Source organism: Canis aureus, chromosome X, assembly GCF_053574225.1.
Source record: "Canis aureus isolate CA01 chromosome X, VMU_Caureus_v.1.0, whole genome shotgun sequence".
NCBI classification, from domain to species: domain Eukaryota; kingdom Metazoa; phylum Chordata; class Mammalia; order Carnivora; family Canidae; genus Canis; species Canis aureus.
The window spans coordinates 79,715,876-79,737,062 of record NC_135649.1 but is presented as its reverse complement, the minus strand read 5'-3'; the positions used below and the strand labels follow the sequence as shown (position 1 = coordinate 79,737,062).

Genomic DNA, 21,187 nt, shown 5'->3' with positions numbered 1-21,187 from the left:
TGCTCACGCGTGCGCGCTACAAGGGACGCCATCACGTGGTCACGGAGACCTTCCGTACTGGCCCCCCTCCACGCTCAGCACCACGTGCATGGTCCGCGATGTCACCTGCACCGCCCGGAAACTCTCCCTACGACCTCAGGAAGCATTCGCCCTGGGCCGTCACTCAGGAGCGCCGCCGTGGGGGCGGGCTCAACCTTCTCGATTCCACGGGTGCTTACGTCGCGGGTTCCAAATACCGCGAAGATCCCACCGTGCTCCGGGCCACTCCCGTCTCCCTCTCCGTCCCGCGCAACCTGAGGAAGGCTAAATTTAGAGAACCCGGCTTCTTCACCGGGTCCCATCTCTATGACGTCACGGGCAGTCCCGCAGCCCCTCCTCCCGTGGGCCGTGTACACGCCTCTCTAGGAAGCCGGGAGGACTTCTCTTGGTGGACTTAACCCTTCCGTTCTTGAGGGCGCGTCACCGCCAGGGCTAAGGACTGGAGGGGGTGCACTGGAGGCGGGATGGCGGGAACCCGATCCCAGGGAAGAAGGAGCGAAAGCGAGGGCCTAAGAGTGAGAGAGGGAGAATCTCCCTAGAACAAGCCGGGTGCGCGTTAAGTGTCGCAGGACCAGCGTCCTCTCTGGCCACGCGTGACCGGTGCTGTCGGAAAGAATAGATGTTTTTCGCACAAGCCCTATCTCTGCAGTATCAGAATTGCGGCTTGACAACCTACGTGTGGCGTATTTCTCTTTCTCTAATTACCGTTGCCAGTTTTGGCAGAGACGAGATTGAGACTTCTAATGGGCATCGGCTTAGACTCCAGGACACGACTGGGCTCCAGTCAGTGTTCCAGAGATTCAGATAAGAGTCTGTTTCCTTGGCATTGCCTCCTGCATTTCTGTATGGAACCATCAGAGAAATTCTGTGTAGGAGAGAGGTGTGTGTGTGTGTGTGTGTGTGTGTGTGTGTGAGAGAGAGAGAGAGAGAGAGAGAGAACATGTGACACAGGAACAGACATGCTTTTGATAGGCTCTGTGATTCCCACACTGGTTAGGATTATTTAGACCGTTGTAATCAGATTACAAGCTGCAGTGTATGAGATGTGGAGAAAGAAGGCATTTTTGGTTGTCCAGTCCTGGAATATGGCCCATCCTGACAGTAGACATATCGTGTGATCAGAAATTTGGTTTTATAATTAATCACAGGATTCCATTTACATTTCCAATACAATTTCCTTATACTGAGTACTCTGGGGTGGGTGTGTGTGTGTGTGTGTGTGTGTGTGTGTGTGTGTCTGTGTGTTAGGGCTTTTTTTTTTCTTTTCTTTTTGCTTGTCTTGTCAAAAACGTAAAGTTGAATGTCCTTTCTTGTCTGAGCCTCTCAAGATACCAGCAATAGAGAGAGAAAGGATAGAAATTTTTTAAAAGATTCCACATTTTAAGGAGACTTGCAACAACTCCTTATGAAAGGCAAGGTCTCTTACCTGGAACCTCTTGGGATTCAGTAAAATGTTTTTGTGAAAGCGCTGTTTCTGCTGTTTTTATTTGGATATTGACTATATTTCAATCTGCACTTGAGATTTGCATGATATAGGTAAGTTACAGCCCTGGATTGGGAGAACCCAACCCCAAGGAAGGGTCTGAGGGAGGCCAAACACAGAGTCAACGGTGGAGACAAGGAAGCCAGGTGATTGGGAGCTGGAATGGTTGAGTTCAGTCAGTCAACCCAGATCAAGCTCTGTCTTTCTGGACAGTTGTCAGACTGAAACACTGGGTAGAGGTCACAAACACCTCAGGTCTGAACTCTGGTGTGTGACCAAGTCTCTCAGTCGGGATATAAACTCCAACTTGGCTCAAGTTTCAGTGCCTGCCTCACAGCACCAAAGACAAAGGAGACCTCACTCCAGGACCTGGATCTCCCTCCAGATCGGAGGCATCACGCCCTGGACACAGACTCCCAACTACCTCATGGACCCCACACTATGGCTCGCAAAACCCAAACTATCCCAAGAACAGACTGAGGGAAGCCAACCACTTAGACTCAATGGCCCAGACAAGGAAGCCAGATTGTTAGGAGCTGAAGTGGATGAGCTACAGACTCAGGAAAGGGCAGCTAGGAGACCTCAAGGCATTGCACATACAAGATCAAACAACCCACAGAACTCAAACTCCGGGGAACTCAAGAAATGAGGAGAGACCCGAAGCAGCTCAGAGACGATGAATTCTAAAATACAGACCCACATGCATTTTAGCAACCTAAGAACATGCAACATAGAAACTTAACAGCTCACAGACCTCACACCCCGCATGTCGATACCACACAATCACAGAGCTCACAATGCTGCATGCAGACACACAAGCAGCACAGGGCACCCGTACTGTGAACACAGAGCTTGCTCCAAACCTCCTGCCCTGTGACAAATAACCTTTGTGGCCTCACAACCTAGAGGATGGGCCTCCAGGAGCTCAAATATGCCAACCTCGACAGAGACCCTCAGGAGTGCTCAAACCCTAATTACTGAAATACATCATGGGAACAGCCCCAGACACCTTACATTCTGCACACTGCACCCAAAAGAGTTCCGATACCACATACATTTGGAGAGAGCCCTTAAATAGCCCGGAGAACTCTCACTTGGACACACAACACCTCACAGCTCAGTGATCTCATGCACCGCACACACCCTCACACAGTTCAGATACCTCAAATCGCGGACAGACCCCAAACCAGTTCAGAGAAATGACATCTTGGTTTTCAACACAAAAAGTCAGCCCATACAGGACACATGCTAATGAGAGACGCAATGAGGTCTCACCCAGGCCCTGAGTGAGACGCAGAGACTGAAAGGCAGAATTCCAAGAGCCTTTCTGGAACACAGGTGTCTCCACATTATTAGCCCCTAACCCAGTGCGCCCCTCAAGGCAACTGAGGAACTTCCTTTTCCAAGGGAAGGATGCCCCCAAGATTTTGCCATCATTGGCTGTTTCTGGACACTGACACAGCTGCAGCATGCCCAGGCAACACTGAAGAGGGCAGCCCCCAGGCCTGACACACAGTAGAGGCTTCCACCCATCAAAATGGGGCTATCTTCTCGGTTTGAAAGGTTCATACCATCCACAGGAGACTCATGCTGTCCTTAAGGCCCCAGAGCCCTCCTGCTGAGTGGAAGCTGTGGGAAAAGTGGAGCAGGACAGTCCCACGCTGCTCAGGGTAGACCCAGCCCTGCCTCCAGCCTTGTGGAAGGTCTGGCCCATATCCTGTTCACCCTGAACACAGTGCTTGCTGTAGCCCTCTCAGCTCCTAAAGCTTGGAGGCACTGCAGCCACCTGGTTTTCCCAGTGTCCACCTGACCCCGAACAGAAGGACACCTTCAGCCGGCAGATCCTTTGCAGCCAGTGAATACCAGTGGGGGAAGGAGATGGTGAAGGGGTTTACGTTGCCCTGCCAGGCAGACATGCCACAGACCACATACCATACCACCGAGGGACGCCCCTGTCCCAACCCCCGCCCCCCCCCATCCCCAAAGAGGAAACCTGTCCCCTCCTCTCAATGCCTAATTCTGGTTTAAAAGGGCAGGTGGCACGAGGGCCTCTACAGTTCCTGCCGGACTTTGTCCAAACTCTGAAGCACATTCATTTCCCCCTTCTTCTCCCACCATGAGGCCAACAACCAGAGCAGGGCTATTTGCTCATGGGCAGTAGCCACTCAAGGCTGTGGAATTTGAGGGCAGAGGCTGATGTGGGCTCGACTTGTACACCTTGTCCTCCTCAGCGGACACACACACTGGGCCACTTCTGAGGCCATGGTGGATTTTCAGTCCCCCAGGATCACAGGAACCCAGTCTTGCTTCAGCAGCCTTTCAGACACAGGTGTGAATACAGTCAGGGTTTAAGGACTGGCTGGTGAGAAGTTCAGGGACTTGAGAACCCACCTATGTCTTACTTATCTACCCTCACCCAAACATCTCCCCTATCTAATGCTTAAAGTCCCATCATCGAAGCATTCACTTCTTTGGGATGAGTAGTTCACCGTCTGGTTCCCTGTAGAAACCTGGCCTGGAGTATGTCACGAGCTCTCTGAAATGTCTCTGCCCCTCTAGGACCTACATGGTGTCTGCTGGGCACATAACAGGACACCGGAGAAAGATTTAGTGATTTGTTATTGGGCTCTGATATCCACATCGTGGCCAGTACCCACAGTCCCATTGTTCAAAAACGTAACAGGAAGATAGACTAGAGGATACAACAAAAGCCAGTGATCCCACTGACCTGGCTAGTATCTTCAGCCCCTTTTGTGGACGAGTGGCTGGAGTTTCCAGAGCAGGATTCCAAACCCTCCACTTTCACCTCCACTCTTCCAAGCCCCACTTCTGCACTCATAAACTCTTTTGAGGACACCCCCACCTCCAGCCAGTGGGGGTTCTCTCCCCTGGAAGATCCTGGTAAGCAATCCCATCTTGACCAATCAGATCTAGTGTTGCCCTTAATCCCTGCCCTGCTCACCCATTAGGGAACCTTTCATGTGCTCCGCTGCCATCTTCCCCGGTCCCCACTTGATTAGAATCTGTGGAGCTGACGAGTTGAGGCCAGAAGTTGGATGATGGTGACCTCAGGAGAGGTGGAGGTCCTTGCATGCCGGTGAGCTCCCCTGCACCCTGCACCCAACGGTTGGTTTGGGAATACAAGGCTCCCTCACCCCTAGCTGTACCTCCCAGAGAGGACTGCTGCTTCTGGGCCTCTCAGTGGGACACCCTAGTACGGGAAGGTACCTACTGTCCACTGCTCCTCTACCGAGCTTTCACCTGCTCCTGTCACGCCACACTCTGGCAGTTTGCCCAGACAGGGTCACATCATTCCCAGCTCCCCTCCTCCCCGAGATACACCTAAATGGGTAGTGGATTGTTCTATCCTGGTCTCGCCACTCTTAAAATCCCCACAGGCATCATTCCGGCTGCAGATTCCAAGATCTTGTAGAGAGCCTGGATAAGGAAACCAGCCTGCTGTCAACAGCCCCTGCTGCACGATGGGGCGCTGAGGATGCCAGCAAAGGGGCATTTGTTACCCCAGCCCCCCTGAGGGAAGAAGCATGAAGGTAAAAGAACCTTGCAGACTCCAGGGTGGCATCTTCAAAATTTGACTCTACCCTGTCCCCATCCTCACTACAGTTTCGGCTTCATGAAAAGGAACACACATGGGTCTTCTGTGGTGCCTCCCCACCATTTAGAACAGTATCAGGTACACAAGTAGGTACTTCAGAGATGTTTCTGTAGCCAAAGGATTCTTTGATCCAGCAATTACCATGCTACAAACCGGTCTCCAAGAAATATTCACAGAGGCACAGAGCTGTGTATATAGAATGACAAGAGCAAATTTCTGGGGGGAAGATATCCTAAATAGCCATTGGTAGTCAACAACATTTGGAAGGGGAAATGAGAGATGTAAGTGTTCATATCCTACCATGGAGCTCCCCCTGGTCTTGAAACAGAATGAGAGGAGCAATTTTGTACTGGCCAGAGAGCTTTTATTTTATTATTTTTTATTATTTATTTTATTATTTATCATATAAATATATAATTTTTTTAAATTATATATATATATATAAATATATATATATTTTAAAAGGGGGTAGCATGTAAGAGGTCCCCCTAACTGTACACGTACATGTATATGCACGTGCAGTATGTCAATGCAGATAACGGGGACAAGAAGGAAACACCACCATATTAGGCCACAGTGCTTACCTCAGATGACCAAGCTGATGAAGGCAAGATTCAGACAGCTTTTTATGTCTTTGGGTGTAGCCAACTGTGTTTCTAAAAATGGCCAAAAACCTATCCAAAGGTACATGCTTTCCTTTAAATTTTTTTCATCTCATTGAGATGTAAGTCAGGTACCATCAAACTCACCCTTTTTCATTGTATATGCCACAATGGTTTGTTGTACAAACCGTCACCAATATCTAATTCCAGGAAAAAAACAAAAACAAAAACATACCATTGGCAGTCCATCCCCAATCCCATCCCAGGAACCTTGGACATTCACTTATCGGCTTCCTGTCTCCACAGATCTTCCAATCTGGATATTTCAAATAAATAGGATGATACATTACGTGGCCTTTGCATCTGGCTTCTTTCACTGAGCATAACGTGTTTAAGATTCATCTGGTATCACTACTCCATTCATTTTTATGACTGAATATTATTCTGCTATATAATCACCACATGTGACATATTCATTACATAGTTGGCATTTGGGTTGTTTGCACTCTTCGACTGTGGTGATTAATGCTGCCAGGAACATTTGTATACAAGTTTTTATGTGAGCTTATGACTTCACTTGTCTTCGACATATTACCTAGGAGTGGGATAACTGGGTCACACAGCAACTCTGATGAATTTTTTGAGGAGCTGCCAAACTGTTTTTCAAAGATGTGTCATTTTGCATTTCCACCAGCAATGTATGAGGATTTTGCACATCTTCCCCAACACTTGTTATTTTCATTTTTGAAATGCTATCCACACTAGTTGGGTGGGAAGTTGTAATTCATCATGCTTTCAATTTTTGTTTCCCTAATGACTAATATTTTTTGACACCTATTCATGTCCTTAAGAATACTGTTAGGTACATCTTTTTTTTTTTTTTTTTAAAGATATGTCTATTCAGACGCTTAGTCCATTTTTAATTGGGTTCTCTTTTCCTTTGAGCTTGTAAGAGTTCTTTCTACAATCTGAATACTGGGCCCTTATCATATACACAAATATATTCTCCCATTCCTTGGTTTTGTTCTTTCACTTTCTTTTTTCTAATGAAAGTTTTATTATTTTTTAAAGATTTTATTTATTTATTTGAGAGAGAGGGAGAGCATGAGTGGGGGAGAGGCAGAGGGAGAGCAGGGAGTCTGCTCAGCAGGGAGCCCACAGTGAGGTTTGATCCCAGGACCCTGAGATCATGACCTGAGCCAAAAGCAGACACTTCACCCACTGATCCACCCACGCTTCTTCACTTTCTTATGGTGTCCTTTAAAGCAAAATCTTCTCTAATTTTGATGAAGTAATTTTAATCTAATTTTTCATTTATTACCTGTCCCTTTGGTGTCCTAAGATTCCATCACCTAACCCAATGATACAAGTTTTTACTCCTATGTTCTTCTACAGAAGTTTCATTTTAGCCCTTATTATTCAATTTGATCCATTCTGACTTAATTTTTGTCTGTAGTATGAAGGTTGGATTCAAATTCATTACTTTATTTTTAAAAGATTTAATTTATTTATTCATGAGAGACAGAGAGAGAGAGGCAGGGAGAGAGGCAGAGGGAGAGGCAGAGGGAGAAGCAGACTCCCCACTGGGAGCCCGATGTGAGACTCGATCCCAGGACCCCGGGACAATGACCCAAGCCAAAGGCAGATGGCTCAACCATGAGCCACCCAGGTGCCTTTCAAATTCATTTCTTTAAATGTGAATATCTTTTTTAAAATTCCCCTGGCTATTCGGGGTCTTTTCTGATTCCACACAAATCTTAAAATAATTTGTTCTAACTCTCTGAAGAAAGTCCATGGTATTTTGATACGGATTGCATTAAACGTGTAAATTGCCCTGGGTAACATTGACATTTTCACAATATTAATTCTGCCAATCCATGAGCATGGAATATTTTTCCATCTCTTTGTGTCTTCCTCAATTTCTTTCAGAAGTGTTCTACAGTCTTTAGGGTATAGATCCTTTACCTCTTTGGTTAGGTTTATTCCTATGTATCTTATGCTTTTGGGTGCAATTGTAAATGGGATTGACTCCTTAATTTCTCTTTCTTCAGTCTCATTGTTAGTGTATAGAAATGCCATTGATTTCTGGGCATTGATTTTGTATCCTGCCACGCTACCAAATTGCTGTATGAGTTCTAGCAATCTTGGGGTGGAGACTTTTGGGTTTTCTATGTAGAGTATCATGTCATCAGCGAAGAGGGAGAGTTTGACTTCTTCTTTGCCAATTTGAATGCCTTTAATGTCTTTTTGTTGTCTGATTGCTGAGGCTAGGACTTCCAATACTATGTTGAATAGCAGTGGTGAGTGGACATCCCTGTCTTGTTCCTGATCTTAGGGGAAAGGCTCCCAGTGCTTCCCCATTGAGAATTATATTTGCTGTGGGTTTTTCGTAGATGGCTTTTAAGATGTCGAGGAAAGTTCCCTCTATCCCTACACGCTGAAGAGTTTTGATCAGGAATGGATGCTGTATTTTGTCAAATGCTTTCTCTGCATCTAATGAGAGGATCATATGGTTCTTGGTTTTTCTCTCGCTGATACAATGAATCACATTGATTGTTTTACGAGTGTTGAACCAGCCTTGTGTCCCGGGGATAAATCCTACTTGGTCATAGTGAATAATTTTCTTAATGTGCTGTTGGATCCTATTGGCTAGTATCCTGTTGAGAATTTCTGCATCCATGTTCATCAGGGATATTGGTCTGTAATTCTCCTTTTCGGTGGGGTCTTTGTCTGGTTTTGGAATTAAGGTGATGCTGGCCTCATACAACGAATTTGGAAGTACTCCATCTCTTTCTATCTTTCCAAACAGCTTTAGGAGAATAGGTATGATTTCTTCTTGAAACCTTTGATAGAATTCCCCTGGGAAGCCACCATATCTGGGGGCATCACAATGCCAGATTTCAGGTTGTACTACAAAGCTGTGGTCATCAAGACAGTGTGTTACGGGCACAAAAACAGACACATAGATCAATGGAACAGAATAGAGAACCCAGAAGTGGACCCTCAACTTTATGGTCAACTAATATTCGATAAAGGAGGAAAGACTATCCATTGGAAGAATGACAGTCTCTTCAATAAATGGTGCTGGGAAAATTGGACATCCACATGCAGAAGAATGAAACTAGACCACTCTCTTGCACCATACACAAAGACAAACTCAAAATGGATGAAAGATCTAAATGTGAGACAAGATTCCCTCAAAATCCTAGAGGAGAACACAGGCAACACCCTTTTTGAACTTGGCCACAGTAACTTTTTGCAAGATACATCTACGAAGGCAAAAGAAACAAAAGCAAAAGTGAACTATTGGGACTTCATCAAGATAAGAAGCTTTTGCACAGCAAAGGATACAGTCAACAAAACTAAAAGACAACCTACAGAATGGGAGAAGATATTTGCAAATGACCTATCAGATAAAGGGCTAGTTTCCAAGATCTATAAAGAACTTCTTAAACTCAACACCAAAGACACAAACAATCCAATCACGAAATGGGCAAAAGACATGAAGAGAAATCTCACAGAGGAAGACACAGACATGGCCAACATGCACATGAGAAAATGCTCCGCATCCCTTGCCATCAGGGAAATACAAATCAAAACCACAATGAGATCCCACCTCACACCAGTGAGAATGGGGAAAATTAACAAGGCAGGAAACCACAAATGTCGGAGAGGATGAGGAGAAAAGGGAACCATCTTACACTGTTGGTGGGAATGTGAACTGGCGCAGCCACTCTGGAAAACTGTGTGGAGGTTCCTCAAACAGTTAAAAATACACCTGCCCTACCACCCAGCAATTGCACTGTTGGGGATTTACCCCAATGATTCAGATGCAATGAAACGCCGGGACACCTGCACCCCGATGTTTCTAGCAGCAATGTCCACAATAGCCAAACTGTGGAAGGAGCCTCGGTGTCCATCGAAAGATGAATGGATAAAGAAGATGTGGTTTATGTATACAATGGAATATTACTCAGCCATTAGAAATGACAAATACCCACCATTTGCTTCAACGTGGATGGAACTGGAGGGTATTATGCCGAGTGAAGGAAGTCAATCGGAGAAGGACAAACAGTGTGTGTTCTCATTCATTTGGGGAATATAAATAATAGTGACAGGGAATAGAAGGGAAGGGAGAAGAAATGTGTGGGAAATATCAGAAAGGGAGACAGAACATAAAGACTCCTAACTCTGGGAAACGAACTAGGGGTGGTGGAAGGGGAGGAGGCCGGGGGGTGGGGGTGAGTGGGTGACGGGTACTGAGGGGGACACTTGACCGGATGAGCACTGGGTGTTATTCTGTATGTTGGTAAATTGAACACCAATAAAAAATTAATTTATTAAAAAAAATAAATGTGAATATCTAGTTGTCCCAGCACCATTTGCTAAAAAGAGTCTTCCTATGTAATTGTCTTGGCGCTGCTGTCAACAATTAACCCACCACAGATGTATGGGTTATTTCTGGACTTTCAATTCTATTCTGTGATCTCTATGTTCATCTTTACATCAGTACTACATTTGTACTGATTACTGGAGCTTTGAAATAATGTTTGAAATCGGAATGTGTGAGTCCTCCACTTTGGTTGTCTTTGGTAAGATCATTTAAGCTATTCTGGATCCGCGAAATTTCCACATGAATTTCAGGATCAGCCTCTCAATTTCTAAAACACTGCAGTTAGAATATTGATAGGGATTATACTGAATGCCTGGATCAATTTAGGGAATGCTGCCATCTTAACATCAGGTCTCCCAATCCATGAACACAGGAGCCATTTCCATTTATTCAAGTTTGCTTTAATCTCTTTCAACTGTGTTTTATAATTGTCAGTGTCTAACTCTTGCACCTGTTTGGTTGATTCCTAAACATGTCATTCTTTGGACTCTACTGTAAGTGAAATCATCTTCTCGGTTATTTATTTGGATTTTTCACTGCTAATGTATAGAAACAGAACTGATTTTTGTATATCAATCTGTCTTGCAACCTGAAGAATCTGAAGTCTTTGCTAAGGTTAAAAGAATTATAGCAACAACAGAACTGAAGGCCAAGTCGACTAACGAAAAGATTGACTCAAACACCATCACTGACACCCTCTGATAGTAAAAGCAAATACAAAAGACACATTACATACAAGGGATCAAACAGGATGGCAGGCTACTCATCAGAATCCATGTGGCTCAGATCTCGGGTTCACGCAAATGGTTTTGAAAAATGAAGGTAAGACAAAAACTTTAAAACAAACAAAAAAGCTGAGCAAACGCATAGCCAGCAGATCTGCCCTACAAAACATGTTAGAGGAAGTTCTTCGGGAAGAAGGCAAATGATATCCAAAGAAAACGTGGATCTATACAAAGAATTGAATAGTGCTGGGCATGGTAAATTGTGGGCGAATGTGAATTTTTCTCTTATATCCAATCTCTTTGAAAGATAACTATCTAAATTAATAACAATAACGATGTACGCACTGTGGAGTTTTAAGACACTGGCAGAAACAAACTGCAAGGCAACAATAGCACCAAGGATGGGAGATAGGAAGCGGAGGCATACAGTCGTATGGTTCTCACAGCGTACACCAAGCAGTATAGTATCATTTGAAGGCATGCTGTGAAAAGCAACAATATATACTGTAAACCCTAGAGCAACAATTTGAAAAGAATGTTTAAAGGTGTAGAAGTAGTAAGCCAACAGTGGAGATAAAATGGAAAACCAGCAAATGTTCAACTGATCCAAAAATATGAAGGGAAGAGGAAAATATGAATTAAAAATGCATATGATAGAAATATACAGCCAGCCAGATGGTAGACTTACATGTAAACTGTTAACACACTATATGTACACTGCCTACACATCAATTCAAAGACCTAAGTTGTCACTTTAGATAAAAATAGCAAGACCCAAGTAGATACTGTCCAGAAGAATCCCACCTTAAATATAAACACATAAAGAAGTCACAAGGACTTGAATGGAAAATGATAATGCTATGGTCTGAAGATGTCTCCTCCAAAATTCATGTTCAATCCTTTTTTTTTTTAAATTTTTTTATTATTTATTTATGATAGGCACACAGTGAGAGAGAGAGGCAGAGACACAGGCAGAGGGAGAAGCAGGCTCCATGCACCGGGAGCCCGACGTGGGATTCGATCCCGGGTCTCCAGGATCGCGCCCTGGGCCAAAGGCAGGCGCCAAACCGCTGCGCCACCCAGGGATCCCTCATGTTCAATCCTAACCCCCAAAGATGATGGTATTAGGCAGTAAGGCTTTGGGGAAGGGTTTAGGCCCTAGGGCAGAGCCCACAGAAATGGGACTAGGGCCCTTATAAAAGAGGCTCCAGACAGATCCTCTGTTTTCCACCATGTGAGGACACGACCACAAATCTGTGACCTGGAAGAGGGCCCTCGCTAGAACCCAACCACGCTGGCACCCTGATCCCAGACCTCCAACCTCCATAAGCATGAGGAGGAAGTTTGTTTAGAAGCCATCTACTCTATGGTATTTTGTTTCTCCCTCCCAAACACAGTAAGACACAGATACCCAGCAAACGCGAACCAAGTGAGTAGCTAGAGGGGCTAAATTAGTATTACACAAAGTATACTTCAGAATGAGGGTTATCACAAGGGAAAAGACAGATTTACACAATAAAAGAGAGGTCTAGTCATCGAGAAGATCTAAAAATCATGAATGGGCATGCATTTTTATTTTATTTATTTTAATTGGAACCACACTAAATAGGTTTTTTTAAAAAAAGATTTTTCTTTATTTGAGAGACAGAGAGAGAGAGAGGGGGAGGGAGAAAGAGCATAAGCAGGGAAGGGGCAGAGGGAGAGGGAGAAGCAGACTCCCTGCTGAGCACGGAGCCCAATGCGGGACTCAATCTCACGACCCTGAGTTCGTGACTTGAGCTGAAGGCAGATGCTCAATCTATTGAGCTATCCAGGTGCCCTGTGCATGTTTTTTTAAAACACAAGAGCTGAAAACTGAAACAACTAAAAGGAAGAACAGACCCAAATCAGTTACAGGGAGAGCCTTCAGCATTATCCTGTGCACAACAGACAGCACAAGTGGACGATACAATCAGACACTCTATGGAACATGGGAGCAACACCATCAACAAGCAAGACCTAAGTGATACTTACAGAAGGACGGCAGAAGACATATTCTTCTTCTTCTTTTTTTTTTTTTTTTGAAAGATTTTTGAAATTTATTGAGAGACACACAGAGAGAGGCAGAGACACAGGCAGAGGGAGAAGCAGGCTCCCCGTGGGGAGCCCGATGCGGGGTTCGATCCCGGAACCCCGGGAACATGCCCTGAGCCGAAGGCAGACGCCCAACCACTGACCCACCCAGGCGTCCTCATACACATTCTCTTGAAGTGCACATACATTGTTCACCTAGACAGACCATATGCCGTGCCATAAAGTGCTCAACAACTTCTAAAGGACTGAAATAATACAAACTAGGTACTTTCACCACAAAGAATTAAAATAGAAAGAGGTTGCAGTGAGGTAGCTGGAAAACCACAAAATATTTTGAAATTAAATGACATTTCTAAGTAATGCAGAGATCAAAGAAGAAACCGCAGGAAGCTGAAAACCAAAAGGCAGTGTATCAAAATTTGTGAGGTGGATCTAAAATACTGCATTGAGGGACATTTTTATCATTAAATACTTAGATTAGAAAAGGAGAATTGGGGACGCCTGGGTGGCTCAGTGGTTGAGCGCCTCCCTTCGGCCCTGGAGTACCGGGATCGAGTCCCACATCGGGCTCCCTGCATGTATCTCTGTCTCTCTCTGTCTCTGTCTCTGTCTCTCATGAATAAATTAATAAAATCTTAAAAGAAAAGAAAAGAACAATTGTCTCCAATCAATTATCTAAGCTGTCACCTTAAGAAACTAGAGAAGCAAAGTCAATTTAAACCTAAGGCAAGCGGAAAAAGTATAACGGAGGTTTGAACAGAAATCGACTTAATGGAAAGCACAAAATCAATACAAAGAAATCGATGAAAGTAAGAGCTGGTTCTCTGACAAGATCAGTAAATCTAATAGGTTCAGCCAGACTGCTAAAAATGAAGGAGGGCAGAGTGACACAGAGGAGTCACATGAGTACTGCCAGAGGGGACATCAATACAGATCCTGCAGACATGAACTAGGTAAGAAAATATTAAAAATATGATCCAAAAAAAAAGATGAAATGGGAAAACTCCTTGAAAGATAGCAGCTAGCAAACTGCAGTCAAGAAGACATTAACCAAATGGTCCTATCTCTCCCAAAGAGACTGAATTCAGTAAATCAAACACAAAACAAAAACCCTTCCCTCACATAAAACTCTCAAGGTTAAGCAGCTTCACTGTTTAATTTCTACCAAATATGCACACACACATCACACACACACACGCGCGCGCACACACACACACATACACACATTATGTAAAAGAAATAATGCCAGTTTTGTACAGAGCCGGCAATATCCTGGTATCAAAGCGAGACAAAAACTTTTTAAGAAAATAAATTACAGACTGCGAAAAAAATAAAGGGAAACCTCACTGTAAAGGAGTGTCCAGAACCCAGAAGGGAGAGCCATACTGCTCAACATCACTGACAGGAACAATTATCCATTACAGACCCAACAGAATGATCAACATGAAAGAATCCTCCATTACAGGCCCCAACAGGAAAGATGTACACTGCATCTCCTACGAGATACCAACTACCCCGGGACGCCTGGGTGGCTCAGTGGTTGAGCGCCTGCCTTCGGCTCAGGTCGTGATCCCTGGGTCCTGGGATCGAGTCTCCCACTGGGCTTTCCGCAGGAAGCCTGCTTCTCCCTCTGCCTATGTCTCTGCCTCTCTCTCTCTGTCTCTCATGAATAAATAAAAATCTTAATAAAAAAAAAAAGATATCGACTACCGCTGCAACTCAGCCAATGAGAAACTATCAGCTCCCTCAACTCTTGCTTTTCTCCAACAGACTTTTGTTCAAAACAACCCCTTCCAACTTCCTCCTCCATAAAATAATGTACCTCCCCTTTGTTTGTTGGACTTGCCTAGGATTTTGCCTTAGGTGGCTTGTTCCAAATTGTAATTCTCTGCTATTCTTGAAGAAACCCACTTTTGCTGGTAAAATAACTGGCTGATTATTTTTAAGGCTAACAAGAACAACAGAAATCATGAACACAGATGTAGTAATCCAAAATAAAACATTAGCTCTTTGAAACCAGTAATATATAAAAAAAGAGAAAATACCAGTGAAATGGCATTTGCTCCACAGCTGCAAGGCTGGTTGAGTATTTGATAATCAATCACTCTAACCGAGCATAATAACAGACTAAAAATATATGAACATCTCAGCAGATGCGTAAAAAACATTTGATAAAATGCACTTGATAAAAACTCCTAGCAAACTAGGAGTAGAGAGGGGTTTCTCTCTTAGTCTTTTAGGGTGGATGTCACAAAACTAACATAGACCAGAGGACTTACAAAACCAAGAGAAATGTATTTCTTACATTTACGATGCTCGGAAGCCCAAGATCAAGGCACCAGCAGGTTCTGGATCAGGCGAGGCCCGGCTTCCCATCACACAGACTACTGACTTCTTGTCCTCACATGGCAGGAGGGCCGAGGGAGCTCTCGGGGTCTCTCTGATAAGGGTGCTAATGCCATTCATGTGGGCTCCATGCTCATGACCTCAGGACCTCCCAAAGACCCCACTTCCAATTACGATCATACTGGAGAAAGGCTTCAACATGAATGCTGGGGAGATGGCAATATTCACTCTCTACGGCAACATCCTTAAACTGATCATTGGCATCTACAAAAATATCTAAGGCTAGTCTAATCATTAATCATGAAGATCTGAATGCTTCCCCTCTAAGGCAACAAGGCAAGTAGGTGTACTTTCGCCACTTTGAGTCAATGGTCTACTGGCTGTTCTAGCCAATAAAAAAGTCAAGAAAAAAGAAAGAAGTAACACAGTCACTATGCACAGGCAAAACCTGACTCCATAAAAAGAATCCACAGAAAAGTTATCTGAATTAAGAAGCCAGTTTAGCAAAGTAACAAGATACCAGATCAGTATGCAAAAGTAAACTGTTTCTATATACCAGCCATAAATAATTAAAAGACGGGAGATTGTAAAAAAAGCAACACTACATAGTGTAATACTAAAAAACAAGACAGAGAAGTGTGCCACCACAGTCCCCACTACCCAACTACAGAGCTGTGGCTCAGAGGTTTTGAAGCAGATTGACCCTCTCAAAGGAACGAACTTGATTTGCAATGCAGTGCTGAGAAGGTGAAGCCTAGGGGCACTTTCAAAACAGAGGAGGCTGTGGTAAAAGGCAACCTGGAGGAGATGGATGGAGTTCTTGGACATAGAGGATCAACTGCAGGCTGGGTGGATTACCTGAGACAATCAGGGAGAGAGACAGCTGGAAGGAACCTGCCTAGGGTCAGAAAAAAATCTCAAACGTGAACTTGGATAGCTAGCCCTTCAAAGGACCACGGATTTCACTGGTTTACATTATGAAGCAATATATCCAGAGCACTGCTGAAAACACTAGAACAGGCAGCCCCCAGTTAGTGGACCTGAACAGCTGGGTTTGGTCAGGGGAAGAGACAATCAAAGACAGCTCTGCCAAAACCAGTCATCCCAGGGTGACAGCGGGCATACCCAGGTCGGCTCTCCCTGAGGGAGGCGGGGGAGAGTAAGCAGGGAAATCAGACTCCACTTAAATAAACCAGCCAGACACTAAACAACTAAACAAGCAAATCACAGTAACAAACACAGGGAGGGGTGGGATGGTCTAGTAATCAGATCACTACCATATTTTAAATATTTTAGATAGTACAGCAATAAGAATATTTTAGATAGTCAGGTTTCCAGACAAGAAAAAACTTAGGATACATGCAAAGAAACAGGAAAGTATGAATAAGCAAGCAACAGAAATTGTTAGTGGTTGCAACCGGATGTCTGATTTTTCTTTTTAAAAAAGATTATATTTATTTATTCACGAGACACACACACACACAGAGAGGCAGAGACATAGGCAGAGGGAGAAGCAGGTTCCCCACAGGGAGCCCAATATGGGACTCCATCCCTGGACCCCGGGATCACCACCTGAGCTGAAGTCAGACACTCAACCACTGAGCCACCCAGGCACCCCCAGATGGCAGATATGACAAGGAATTCAAACTAGCAGTTATAAATAGGTCCCAAGAACAAAAGGAAATCACAATCAAAGAAGGAAAGGAAGGTATGATGAAAATGTCCCGTCAAATAGGGAATAACATAACAATAAAGAGAGAACAATTATCAAAAAGAACCGAATAGAAGTTCTGGAGCTGAAAAGTGCAATAATGGAAGTGAACAATTCACTCAAGGAGAGCGACAGCAGTTGAGCTACCAGGGAAAGATTGAGCAGTCTTGAAGACGGAGAGAAATCATTATAATCTGAAGAAAGAGAGGAAAACAAATGAGGAAAATGAACTGAGCTGCACAGAAATACGGGACACTCCTAAGAACTCCAACAGAGATGCATGAATGTGCCAGAACACAGACAGAAAGGAGAAAAAATATTCAGAGATACCGCCTGAAAGAAGCTCAACGAATTCCAAGCAGGATAAAGGGGAAGAGATACACAGACACATCATAGTAAAAATGCTGAAAGCCAGAGGCAAGGAGAAATTCTTGAAAACAACAAGAGAAAAGGACCCATCACTTATGAGGACAAGTCAATCAGATTAGAGCCGATTTCTCAGGAGGCCAGAAGGAAGTGGGATACTATTTTCAACATGTTCAACGTCCAGGAACCTCAAATCCAGTAAACACTTTTTAAAAATGAGAGCAACGTTACTGAATTTGTTCCTTAGTTCTAACAGTTGTGGTTTATTTTTTGTTTTTTGTTTTTGCTTTTCTTGTCAGAGTCTTCAGGATCTTCTATGTCATCTGGACTTGGAGGATATGATGGCTAAGTAAAATAAACCAGACACAGAAAGACAAATACTACATGCTCTCGCTTACCTATGCAATCTAAAATAGACCCATAGAAGCAATGGTTGCCAGGGTTTGGGGCAGGGACAAATGGTCAGGCAGGGTCAAAGGTACAAAGTTACTATTGTGCAAGATGAATATTTCTGGAGATCTACTCTACAGCATAGTACCTTTAGCTGATGATACTGTCTTGTATACTTAAAACTGCTAAGAGATGATCTCATGTTAAGTGTTCTTACCACTGATGATGATAATATAATAACAACTGCACCAAAAAAACAAAGGGAGTGGGAGGAAACTTTGGGAGGTGAAGGCTACATCTATGACCTTGATGCAGTGATGGCATACATCTGCATACATACTCAAGTTGTACACGAGATACGTACAGCTTTACCTATCAATCATACCTCAATAAAAAGTACCACTTTGGTACCACTAATCACAGGTGTAATTTTTCTATTTCGGGGTATGATTATTATTCTCTTATGATTTGGCATAAACTTCTTGAAATCAGGGAACTGCTTTTTATTGTATCCACAGGCACCCAACACACTGTCTAGATAGTAAGTGGAGCTTGGTGAGTCACAGTTAAATGAATAGAGTCTCTCTTCCTGTGTTTCTTACATAGACATAGACATAGACATAGACATAGACATAGACATAGACACACACACACATACACTGTTACCATCATCCTTATGCAGATCAGTGTGCAATGCCCAGGCAGCCACCCTGAGCTGGATTAGGAGGTGGAGGAGCACCAGGAGTTTTGCTAGATGGCAGCTCTGAGCTTCTGTAGTAAGGTGAAGCAGCATCATTCTCGGCAGGGCTAAGAAGCTTTCTGAGTCTACGGTAGAGGCTGAGACCTTTGTGCCTTCACACACTCAGTGTCCCCTTGTTACTGCTGATGGCGGGTCCTCAGAATGCTCATCACCAAGTGCAGTGATTCCCTCCCAGACCTTGGACTACAGTGCTCTCTCCGCAAAATAATAGAGCACACTATTTTCTTAGCAGAAAAGCGAGACCAGAAATCAGGCTTTTTGTTGTTTGTCCCCTCTTGATGTGTTTTCTCTCCTTTTACTCACTTCTGTGTTTCTTCTTTGAGTCACTCAACCCAACCCTGCTAACTCCAACCAACTACTACAACACCTGTGCCTGTATTTCACTTGCGATGTAGGGATCTACCGGAGGAGGGCTGGATCCAACTACTGTACTATATATTTTCTGTTCTCTCTTCTGAATCCGTAGGCTTCCAGACTTCAAGAAAAGTACTCCACTGGTCCACAAAAGGAGAATGCTTCAGGTGAGGCTGCCACTCTCAACCACAGCATGACGCAAACCAGTGCTGCCTCATAAGAACCAAAGAGAGCAAAGGCCTGAGAAATCTTAATGCAGATACTCATCTCAATATCACAACTGTCTCCTCTTAGGGACATGAAGTTGTTGTCCGGTTTGGTTTGCTTTTGGCCTCCATCATCTGGGGCGATTTCATTGCACTTGCAGACGTGGCTAGCCTTCCATCCAAACCTCTCTGCTTCCCCCACTTCATTACTGCTTCATTACTGTACCACAGCTCTCTCCTATGCTCTAAATGTACTGATTGGTTTTTCACCTGGCAAGGATATAAAAGCAATCTGTTACCCTGAAACGTCAAGATATGCAAGAGAAACGACCTAAAACTTGTAGCAGAAACACAATGGCTGTGCAACAATAGTGAAGACACAGCAAATAAAACAGTGAATAAAATGTTATTTGAAAATTGTCTAGAGTTTCACACTTAGGGAAAATGACTCAATGTGGTGTACTCCCTTCCAGGCTTCTTTCTATGCATCTTTTGAATTATGAGACTGGAGTGGGGAGGTCATCTACATTCTTTCATCTGTTGCTTTGTTTCCTAACTTTATACCATAAACTACTGTCCATCACGATAACAACGATGAGGATACTGATGCTCACATCCACAGGTACAGACCTTGATCCAGACCAGATATCCACTTAGTGATGCACCTATACCGACTTATCACCCCATAGTGTTTCCTGCACTGAAGAGACATCCTGTTCACTCCATACACAGATCCCGCATAATCAGATTAAGCTGCTGCACACGTTCACCTGCTTTTTGAGCCACGGGACATTTGACACCGAGGTGCATCGCAGGTCAGGGCCAAATCCCATGTCTCTTTATGTACAACTCCAACTCCGCCCTTGCTGCCTGGTGGCTTTGGGTAAGTTACCTCACCTCTCAACCTCGACGTGACTCAGTTTCTTGGTCTGTAAAAAAAGGAATGTTAACTTTAAAAATACCTCCCAGTATTGTAGTGATGATGTAGTATTGATGACTTTGAAAATTGTATCTGTAGATAAAGGGCTAAAAACAATGCCAGGCCTAGAGTAAGCCTCCTCAAGTGTGAGCATCTATTCCTAAGTCTCTCTAGTTCTGCTTTCTACTGGTGCCCATTATCGTTCCCTCCTGTTTGCACCAACTTCTCTCCTCCTGCCCCACAGACACCTTCACCTCACCCTCTCCCTTTCCCTCCCCACTGCCCCTTTCCTCAGACTCTCCACAAACACTGTTTACCACCTCCTCATGATTGAGCTCAGAAAATATGAATGCATCGGCCTTTTGTTAAATCAACAATGAATGCTAGTGGAAGAGAAAAATCAACACAATGAAAGTGGCCATATGAAAACTCCATGAGAAATGAAGTATTACCGATGACGAGCTGACTAGCAACAGCAGTGTCATGTCGTTCCCAGATTCAAATGTGACCAATCTGGCACAGGAGAACTGGACTCCAGAGAACTAATGGCAATAAAAGAAGCCACGTGAGGAGGTTCTTTGGCCTTTAAGTTTCTCTCCCTGAAAGGATTACGCCAACTCTTGGACTCATGTTCTATCCTTATCCAGTGACCACTCACTTTTCCAACCATCACACAAAATGTCTGAACAGGTCATTTGGTCTAATTTCCTCGAGAGGTTTCCATTCAGACTGTCCATAGGAGCACACGATGATGAAGTCCAGCCCTGCATTCAGGCATCACAATAGCCCATAAGGAGAGCTGAATACTCATCATGCTCATAAAAATACGTCCTCCCTTGTGGCCCCCCTCCCCCAGACTTGATTCTCGAGTCCCTGAGGAGCTGACGTGATAGTGCCAAGTCCGGCCGTTGAGTCAAAGGTAGTCTTGCCACCATCTGTCCAGAACATGCTTCGGGGAAATGTGGAGAAAAAAAACAGGAACAGCAGCAGCTAGAACTGACTGGCAGCTCACCACATGCTGGGCACTGTCCTGACAACCTTGCTTGTCTTAACAGAGTCAGTGCTCTAAGCCACCCCGAGAACTATCTAGTGTTTCCTTGTTGCTAAATGAAATGGGGCACACCGACGTTAAGCAACCTGCTCAGTGTTGCCCAGCTCTAAGTGCTGGAGGCACAGGTCTGAAGGCTTTGTGGAAGACCCACTG

General features: G+C 44.2%; 1 protein-coding gene and 1 long non-coding RNA gene across 14 annotated transcripts in view; both read right to left on the bottom strand.

The window, feature by feature from the left end:
- FAM156A (family with sequence similarity 156 member A) overlaps window positions 1-21,187 on the bottom strand; it is a 67,447-nt gene that overhangs the window by 24,496 nt on the left and 21,764 nt on the right. The window lies entirely within an intron of this gene.
- Window positions 9,093-19,988, bottom strand: LOC144308139 (uncharacterized). The gene is made up of 3 exons (XR_013374762.1): window positions 19,835-19,988; window positions 18,411-19,334; window positions 9,093-17,699 (listed from the first exon to the last, which is right to left on the bottom strand). It is a non-coding gene; the product is annotated as an uncharacterized LOC144308139 (long non-coding RNA).